Source organism: Lactuca virosa, chromosome 2 (assembly GCF_052849685.1).
Source record: "Lactuca virosa cultivar CGN04683 chromosome 2, Lactuca_virosa_CGN04683_v6, whole genome shotgun sequence".
In the NCBI taxonomy this organism is placed as follows: Eukaryota; Viridiplantae; Streptophyta; class Magnoliopsida; order Asterales; family Asteraceae; genus Lactuca; species Lactuca virosa.
Window position 1 is genome coordinate 232,664,408 of NC_136427.1, and position 10,415 is coordinate 232,674,822.

Sequence of the window (10,415 nt, forward strand, 5' to 3'; positions counted from 1 at the left end):
AAGGGAGCCACAAATGCACTAGAACGTATATAGGCTCAACTAAACATTTGGGTCCTCATGGAATCATCAAATATAATACTAGCATGATCCCTAATTGTTTTTACCAAAATATCTAAATTAGCCCTAGCAATTTTATGCAAAATTTTAAAATTAATCTAAATTTTAACTAAATGTTACCAACCCCCTACCCCACACTTAATTTATGCAATGTCCCCATTGCATATTATGCATGAATAAGAAAACATAAAAAATAAAGAGGGAATTGGAACAAACTCCCCTGGAATAGTAGTGGCGAGGCTGATCATCTTCAATGTAGCTCCATTTTTGAATGACTTTAAACATGGGAACAGCTCATCCATGTCTTGGGTGTCATGTCGCGTGTGGTAGACTTGCAAATGAGTCAAAGATGTAGGATACAGCTCCTAGAAACCTTCAGCAATGATCCTCTATGAAAGAGTTGGATAAAACTGCAATGAACGTGCCCAAAACAACTCTGGAATCCGAAAAATGATAATGGACTCGGCGAGTAAGTCGTGTACTCGGCGAGTATGTTGCTAACTGGCAGAGAAGTCGTGAATTAGTCCATGCACTCGCCGAGTAGGGTATGTGCACTCGGCGAGTAGGCGCTGAGTTTTCCATTCGACTGAAGTGCTGGATTGGGGTAATTCAGTGACTCTTTTTCTAATTACTTCAGTAATAAAGCACTCTACACTCCCAACTCTAACGGACTCGAACTTAATGGAAAAGACTTCGCACTCCCAATTGAACATTCTTGACTTGAACCTTGACCCATAAGACTTCTAAATGCATCCTAACCTTCCAATCCTGAAAAAAAAAACAGACAAAATTGAAAGCAACCAAAAGTCCTAACGAGAAATAAAATCATCCAAGTTTAACAAGTGGTCCAAATCAAACATCACGAAAATAAATTAAAAACACAAAAGAAACATTCTTCATTCTTCATCATCTACGTCGGCTCCTCCAGCTCCACTTCCTCCTCCTTCATTGCCTTTCCTCATCCTTTCTTCCCAACTCACGATGTAGGGGTAGCCGGGTCCAGGTCTCGGTGCGATGTTCATTTGTTGGAAGAGATAGTCAAATGATTGATTGTTATAGTTAACTCCTCTTCCAATATCATCCAAGTAGCGCCGGTACTCAAGTTGATTCCATCCATCGTTCTCTTCTTCCACCGGAATAACCGGTGGGTCTTCCCGTACCCGCTCACTTCGCTGCCTCACTCGCCTTCCCGGCTCCTCGGGGTTAACCGGCTCATCCGCACGAGGAATAGAAAAAGAATCACCAAATTTTTCCACAATCCTTGCCCTCCTATATAATGCGGTGTTGAACGGAGGGGGATAAATGACCGTCAGCGCCCTTGACTCTTGCAAATCTAATACCCCAAATGACCTTGCAAGCCTCGTCACAAACATCCCTCCATTAATCTTGGAGTTCATCTTCTCCTTAACAGCCCCTTCAGCAAGATACTTGGCTATGCGATAGGGGAGATTGCAGAAAACATCAGGAGTAATAATACTCCAAAGATAAAAGATGTCAAGGGTCGGGACCTTGTCCCAGTCCTTTCGCATATTAATCGTGCTAGCAATGAACCGATGAATGAGACGGTGGATCGGTGAACGTATGTGACCCTCCTGTGCGGTAGATGGGATGTACACCCGGTTAGCAATAGTATTCCACCAGGTAGAAGCAACCACTCCCTCGGGGAGATCTTTGTGGCAATTCTCTAAAAAAACTTCAAAATCTTCATTCAACATAGTGCTTTGCTCATAGATTCCAAGCCTCCATGAAAATTCAGCCATGCTGCATTGTCGCAGCTCTCCACCAAGAGAAAAGGAAACTACATTGGGATTGTAGTACTCACTACCACCTCGGAATGAGATGGTAGCAAAAAACTCCCAACATAATTCAGCGTAGACTGGTTCTTGAATTTTGAAAAGTTGTAACCAACCATCACATATGATGGTTGAATCCCCCAAATTACATTCTTTCACCAAATATGGTGTTAGCTCTTCTTCCAAACCAACTTTCCCCATCCAATCCCAATCCACTGCATTGGGTAAATGAATCTCTTTCTGTTTTAAAGCTTCTAACTTGTTTATGGCACGGGCTTCAGACGATTTAGATGTGATTTGGCGGAACGAGAGCCACGGGATGTCCCCTTGGCTTCCCCCTCTTGAAGACTGACCTCGTCTGGACATGGTACCTGCATGACAACATTAAGAAAGCACAAACAAACAAAACCCAGTAATTAAAATTGAATAAAACAGATCTGTATAGCCTCCTACTCGCCGAGTTCATGTCCTACTCGGCGAGTAGGATGAACATCGGGACCAGAATCTGTCGAACACATATGGGTCACTTAAAACACCCAATTTTGCACAGGGGTTTGCTGTACTAAGTCCATTAACCACTAAACCAAAAGAAAATTCTCCTAACAACTCCTAATTTATAGTAAAACTAAAACCCTAGAATTTGAGGAAACCCCCAAATCCGAATTTAGATAAAATAGGGCAAATCAGTGATAAAGCTTGAACCTTTGATGAGTTTTTAAGTGTAAAGATCATACCCTTTCCCTTGAAAGTCAAGGATTAAGCCTAAAATCACAGAAATCGCTTGAAGGAGGCTGTGCACGGCGAGTGTGTGGGTAAAATGGGTAAAACCCTTATTTCTCCGATTTTTATACCGTCTGTGTAAGTTGGCTACTCGCCGAGTAGAAACGGGCTACTCGCCGAGTACAAATGCTTTTACGCGGTGGTTATTTAGGCAAGCACTCGCCGAGTACTCGTACCTACTCGGCGAGTAAAGCTTGCAGCTTGACAAAAATTGAATTTAATTAATTTTTTTTCATAACCCACTACCCCACACTCTAGGCATTGCTTGCCCTCAAGCAATCATTTAGAACATATTTCCAGAAGAAGATGAATGAAAAAGATCCTAAAGAATTAAAAAGAAAGTAAAGGAAAAAGAAATGCAAACTCTAAACTCGGGTTGCCTCCTGGAAGCGCTTCTTTTTAAGGAGTCATTAGCTGGACTCCTCCCATTCTACGTGGCTGCAATCCCTTCCAGCAACATCAACTCTTCCATGCCGTCATTCCTTGGAACTCCTTCTTCATACTTTTTGACTCTATGTCCATTGACCTTGAACGGGGTGCCATCTTTTGACAATAGCTCTATAGCACCATGTGGAAACACCTTCTTCACCCGAAAAGGACCATCCCATCTTGACTTGAGTTTGCCCGAGAAGAGTTTTAACCTTGAATTAAAGAGCAACACCTTTTGCCCTTCATGAAATTCTTTATTTTCCTTGATCCTCCTCTCATGCCAATTCTTAGTTTTCTCTTTATAGATCAAAGAACTAGTGTATGCATCATTTCGAAGTTCCTCAAGACCATTCATTTGCATTAACCGGTTGTTCTTGAGCTCCTCCATGTTGAAGTTGCACATCTTTAAAGCCCAAAAAGCTTTATGCTCTATCTCCACCGGTAAATGACATTGCTTTCCATAAACTAACCTATATGGTGTAGTACCAATGGGGGTTTTGAAAGCTGTACGGAAGGCCCAAAGTGCATCGTCTAGCTTATCCGACCATTCTTTTCGATTGCTCCCTACCGATTTCTCCAAGATTCTCTTTAAAGCTCGATTTGTCACTTCAGTTTGTCCACTAGTTTGTGGATGGTAGGATGTTGAAAATTTATGGGTTACCCCATATTTACTTAGCACCTTCTCTAGTTGATCATTGGCAAAATGAGTGCCTCGGTCACTTATGAGAGCTTTCGGGACCCCAAATCTTGAAAATAACTTCTTTAAAAACTTCACCACTACCCGACGGTCATTAGTTGGCAGAGCTTGTGCCTCCGCCCACTTGGATACATAATCTACTGCCACCAATATGTATTTGTTGCCTTTGGATATGGGAAATGGTCCCATGAAATCGATCCCCCACACATCAAATACTTCGCACACTTGGATACTATGTTGTGGCATTTCATTTCGAGAGGAAATGTTTCCAGCTCTTTGACATGCATCACATTCTTTGACAAATTGGGTTGCATCTTTAAAAATCGTGGGCCAGTAAAACCCAGTGTCAAAGATCTTCTTAGCAGTGTAATGTGCTCCATGATGTCCACCCGTGGGCCCGCTATGACATTGCTCCAATATTTTCCAGCTTTCATTCCCGAACACGCATCTTCGTATGATTCCATCCGCGCAGCTTCGGAAAAGATATGGTTCATCCCAAAAGTAATACTTTATCTCGGAAAAGAATTTCTTCTTTTGTTGACTTGTGAGATCTTTTGGGAGGTAATTGCTAGCTAAGTAATTAGCTATATTTGCAAACCATGGTTCTTCTCCCACAGTCACCATAATATACTCGTCCGGAAAATCATCTCCAACTCTATCTTCTTGCAATCGCGGGTTTTCAAGCCTTGACAAGTGGTCAGCTGCTACATTCTTCATTCCCTTTTTGTCGCGTATCTCTATGTCAAACTCTTGAAGAAGTAGAACCCATCGTATCAATCTTGGCTTGGCATCCTGTTTGGCAAACAAATACTTGATAGCAGAGTGGTCAGTAAAAACAGTTGTTTTAGATAAAACTAAATAAGGGCGGAATTTATCAAAAGCGTACACCACAGCTAATAATTCCTTTTCCGTGGTGGTGTAGTTTTCTTGGGCTGGATTTAAAGTCTTGCTAGCATAATATATGGGTTGGAAGTGCTTATCAACCCTTTGACCAAGGACATCTCCTAATGCAAAATCACTAGCATCACACATTATTTCAAATGGTAAATTCCAATTTGGTGCAACCATGATCGGGGCATTAGTCAATTTTTCCTTTAAAAATTCAAATGCCTCTAAACACTCTTTAGTAAAATTAAATGGTGCATCTTTTAGGAGTAATTGTGTTAGAGGTCTAGTTATTTTAGAAAAATCTTTGATAAAACGCCGGTAAAAACCCGCGTGTCCTAGAAAACTTCTAATACCCTTCACATTAGTTGGTGGAGGTAATTTGGCAATGGTGTCAATCTTTGCCCGATCCACTTCAATTCCCGATTTGGAAACCTTGTGGCCCAAAACTATACCCTCCTTAACCATAAAGTGACATTTTTCCCAATTAAGGAATAAGTCGGTCTTTTCACACCTAGCTAGCATTAGGTCAAGATTTGTGAGACAATCGTGGAAGGAAGATCCAAAAACAGAAAAATCGTCCATAAAGACTTCCATGAATTTTTCCACCATGTCGTGGAATATGGCTGTCATGCACCTTTGAAATGTCGCGGGCGCATTGCATAGCCCAAAGGGCATGCGTCGATAAGCAAAAGTCCCACTTGGGCAAGTGAATGTGGTTTTTTCTTGGTCCAATGGGTGTATGGGTATTTGGAAATAACCCGAAAATCCGTCTAGGAAGCAATAATAACTATGGCCCGATAATCTTTCTAACATTTGATCAATAAAGGGTAAGGGAAAATGGTCTTTACGAGTGGCATCGTTTAGTTTTCGATAATCGATGCACACTCTCCAACCGGTTACCGTTCGTGTCGGAATAAGCTCATTCTTTTCGTTGGTTATGACTGTCATCCCTCCCTTCTTGGGCACCACTTGAACCGGACTCACCCACGGGCTGTCGGAAATGGAATATATAATCCCCACATCTAAAAGCTTGACCACTTCTTTCTTGACCACCTCTTGTATATTTGGGTTTAGTCTTCTTTGGTGCTGCACAACCGGCTTTGCTCCTTCTTCCAGGTTAATCTTGTGTGAACAATAAGAGGGACTTATTCCCTTAATGTCGGTAATGCTCCATGCTATGGCCCGTTTTCGTTTTTTCAAAACTTGCACTAGTTCTTCCTTTTCAGAGTTGGAAAGGTCAGAGGCTATAATGACTGGCTTTTGATGGCCATCTTCAAGGAAGGCATATTCCAAATGTTCTGGTAACTTTTTGAGCTCAGAATTTGGGTTCTGTTTGTTGTACTCGCCGAGTGTAGGTAAGGGACTCGGCGAGTTGGTAGCTGACTTTACGAATTCTGTTTTTTTTTTCGCTCGGACTCGGCGATTTGGTCGGCCCTACTCGGCGAGTTGAAGTGTCAGATTGCCTCATCAACTCTTCAAACTCAGCTTCTTCCAGCAGCCTCTCGATGTCCATTAAGTCTTTTTCTGCATCAAATTCTTCATCGGAAATTGTGAACTTGCTGGAATCTTCACTTATGCATTCCTCCAATAATTCATCAAGCATGTCAATTGAGAATGTCGTGTTGTCACTATTCCGTGCATACTTCATAGCTTGATCAACCCCAAATGTGACTAAATCTTCTCCTACCCGCAAAGTGAGCTTCGAGTCCCTCATGTCTACTATAGCACTTGCCGTGTTGAGGAAGGGTCTTCCAAGGATGATTGGGACTTGAGGATCCGCCTCCATGTCTAGAATTATGAAATCAGCGGGAAAGACAAACTTGTCCACTTTGACCACTAAGTCTTCACATATTCCTCTTGGGAAAGTGATTGTCTTGTTAGCTAAATGAATCGCCATACGAATTGGTCTTGGTTCCGGGAGATCCAGCTTCTTGAAGAATGAATAAGGCATTAAATTCACACTTGCTCCTGAATCAGCCAAGGCATGAGTGGTAGCTAAATTGCCAAATTGGCAGGGTAAAGTTAAGCTCCCCGGGTCACCCTTCTTCTTTGGTAGTTTGTTGAGCATGGCAGCTGAGCAATTTTCATTGAGGACTACCTTCTTCACTTCCTCCATCTTCCTTCTATTAGTAAGAAGTTCCTTAAGGAACTTTGCATATTTGGGCATTTGTGCAACAGCCTCGATGAAGGGTATGTTGATCTGAAGAGCCTTTATATGATCTAGATGTTGGATTAGTGTCTAAGTCCATAACTATTTTGGTATGTACTTGACCCGATGGTGCATGGTCCTTTTGGGTTGCCTTCACCAAAGCAACTTGATAGGATGAATTATGGAGAGAAAGGATTAATTATGATTTATTAATATATTATGAGAATAATATATTAAAGGAGAAATCATATTGTTTAATTAATATTAGTCAAGAATTAATTGATAATTAATTTTGTGGCTAAAAGAGATTAATTAAACTTAAGGGACTGGAACTGTAATTATAAGATAATTGCATTTGGGCTATGGATCACCTTGGAATAATAGGTTGGATGAATTCTATGGGGAAACCCATTAGAAATCGTCCAAGGGATATTCTAAAAGGGTCCATGGGCTGCTTAGGGCTTAAGCAGTCAGATTAGGGTTTCCTAGTTGAAAACCCTAATAGCCTACATGTATATATAGTACCCTTAAGCCCCAATAACGTGGCTAAGAGAATTCCACTAGGGTTTCCACACGTTTTGGGCAGCCTCCTCTTTCTTCATTCTTCATCCTCTTGCTCTTGGTGTTTGTGAGCCATCAGAGGAGTGACACTTGTGACTCTAAGCTTTCTAAAGCCATTACAAGGAGGATTTGAGATTGTTATTGCTACATAACAATTAAGGTATGATCTAAACCCTAATTCATATGTTAATATTGATTATCACATGCTAGATCTAGGGTTTATAGTCTTGGATGAATGCATGTACAATAGAGAAACCTAGATCCAAGCATTAGGGTTTGCATGAGCACATAGGATGTTCTTATGGCCTAAACCCATCAGTGGTATCAGAGCCTTGATTGGTTTCTATTGTATTGATGCCTAGCATATTCATTCTTGTTGCAAAATCGATTTTTTGGCTCCCTGACTGCTGAACTCGGCGAGTTCCAATGTGGACTCGGCGAGTTGGCTCCAACTCGGCGAGTCCATAGAGGAACTCGGCGAGTTCGAGCATCAGAAGGAGGCAGTTTCGTGATTTCTTGCTGTTTTACTCATGGATACTTGCCTTAATTGTTTTGGGTCTTCAATATTCGAATTTTATCTTATATTTGAGAATATCCTTGATTAAACAAAAGATAATTACCAATTGATTAGATAATAACTTCCTTATATGATTAAAGATTAATTATTTGTATTAATTGGGTAACTTATCTTGCAAGAAATTGAAATTAGGTCAAATTTAGATAATCATTAAATTAATTGTTTAATTTAAATTATTTGCTATTTGATCCTTGTGTTTTTGAAATGTTTCAAATACTTGCCCTCAAGTTTTGGAATTTAAATTTTGATTAAAAGGTTTGATTTGAAATATTTAAATTCTAAACCCTAATGTTTTGAAATGTTTCAAAACTTGCCCTCAAGTTTTGGAATTTAAAAGTTGATTAAAAGTTTAATTTAGAAATGTTAGATTCTAAAACCCTAGTATTGTTTTTGAAAAGTTCAAATCACACCCTTATGGTTTTATTAAATTAATTAAGTGTATAATTAAAAGAGAGTTAATAAATCCATAGTGATATGGTTTACATTTAATTAAATTAAAAGTATGTTTTATTAAATTAGACCACCTAGTATTTTAAAAGTGTAAAATACACCCTATACTATATATAACATTAAAAGTCTAGTATTATATATATGTATGAGTAAACAGTCAGTCTTACCGTTAGTAGGCCTCATTCACGAAGCTAGTCTATAAGGGGTGTTTAAGGAAATTGCCTATAAAATGGCGATTGAATGGGTATCCACTCTTACCCACCGCACTCTTGACTAGTGGAGGTTCGTTAGCCGAACGGGTAGGATAGGGCAAACCCTTTCCATTAAAAGTATAATGAAGTATTAAGTAACTAAATGTCTTATACAAAATTCCCAATCTTAGTTACTTTAGACAAAAGTGAATTGATGCAATTCCATGAAATTACACTTTGTGCCCTTGCGAAGACATTAGTGGAGCGTGTGTGGCTAACCGGCACACTAAATGGTACTAAGCAAAGGTAGCAAAGGGTGACTCATTGTTTGTTATAGTTCGGTGGAGCGTGTGTGGTTAACCGGCACATCGAATAGGTGACTGTAACATTGGGGGCACCATGTAAGTTTGCATGGTTATTCACACCCTGTTTTGTGATCCTCGGCATCCCAGTCACAAATCGAGGGGCATATCGAGATTTAAACATGCCATTGAAATGTTCAATGAATCTCAAAAGATCTAGGAATTTTCAATAGATTTAAAACTTAAATTTCTTTTTCGTTTTTCATGGTGGAAATTAGTGAATCGTCATTCACTTACCTTCAAATGTTCTGCAATTTGGGTTACGGCATCCCTCTCCCAAGTTGTAGAGCATTGTGTTGGGTCCTAGCCTTAATATCTCATTTGGGTGATTTATTAAGGACTCAATCAATCAACTAACTTGAATTTTTCTCCCGTTTTGTAGATGTCAAAGTATGACAACTATGGTCTTCCCAAATCCCGTGGAAAAAGCTTTTCACATGAAGATGATATTCCACGATTCGATCGAGGAACACGAGATCATGCTTCACTTCCTCCACCTCCTCCTATTGTTCTCCCTAACCCACAAGTTCAAAAGATTGAAAAGTTCAAACTCACTCAAGCCCTTTTGGCAAGTAAACATGAAGAAGGAAAGTCAGTGTGTGCACACGTCCTAGAGATGAAGTCGCACATTGATAAGTTAAGAATGTTGGGGTCTGTTGTCTGTGAGGAGCTGGCTGTTGACTGGGTTCTTCAGTCACTTCCTGACTCATGTAGTGAGTTCGTAAGAGAGTACTGTATGATGAACCACGACGTAACCCTCATCGATCTCACCTATATGCTTATTGCTGCTGAATCAGCAATGATTTGGCACACTGGAAAAGCAAAGTTGATTGGTGGATCTGCCTTCCAGACCTCTATGGATATAGGCAATGGCAACAAAAGGCATGCCATGATCGAAAAGTTTGATCATAAGAGAAAGGCAAAGTCAGAAGTAGTTCCGTGTGTTGTTCCAAAAGAGTCAATTTGCTTTTATTTCCAAGAGAAGGGGCATTAGAGACGAAGCTGCCCTATTTACCTAAGAGATCTAAGAGATGGGAGAGTCAAAACGCATGGCTCTACTTTAGGTAAAAATCCATTAACTAACTCTTTTAAGTTCCTATTCTAGATTCTTAATACATAATGTGATAAGATTACATTTCGATGTCTTGTAGGATCGAAGAAAAGAGAGGAATCTTAAGGGAAGAAGTGAGCGGAATCTAATCGTGAAGAAATGGATTTCGATCGCATTACTTGAAGATTAGAATCTTAAGCTACTACTTGGAGTTAGAATAGATTGCTTAGGAATATTTAACAACATAGTTTTTCAGTTGAATTGCATTGTAAGGACAAATTTTTCCGCAATAATATAAATTTTGATTTTATATCCTTGCAATGACGTGTATGAAAAATTGATGTAAGTTTCTATTATTAGCAGTAATGGATTTGATTCTTAATTATGTTATTTGTGGAAAGGTCAAGAATTTACCAAATAGGGAAAGTTT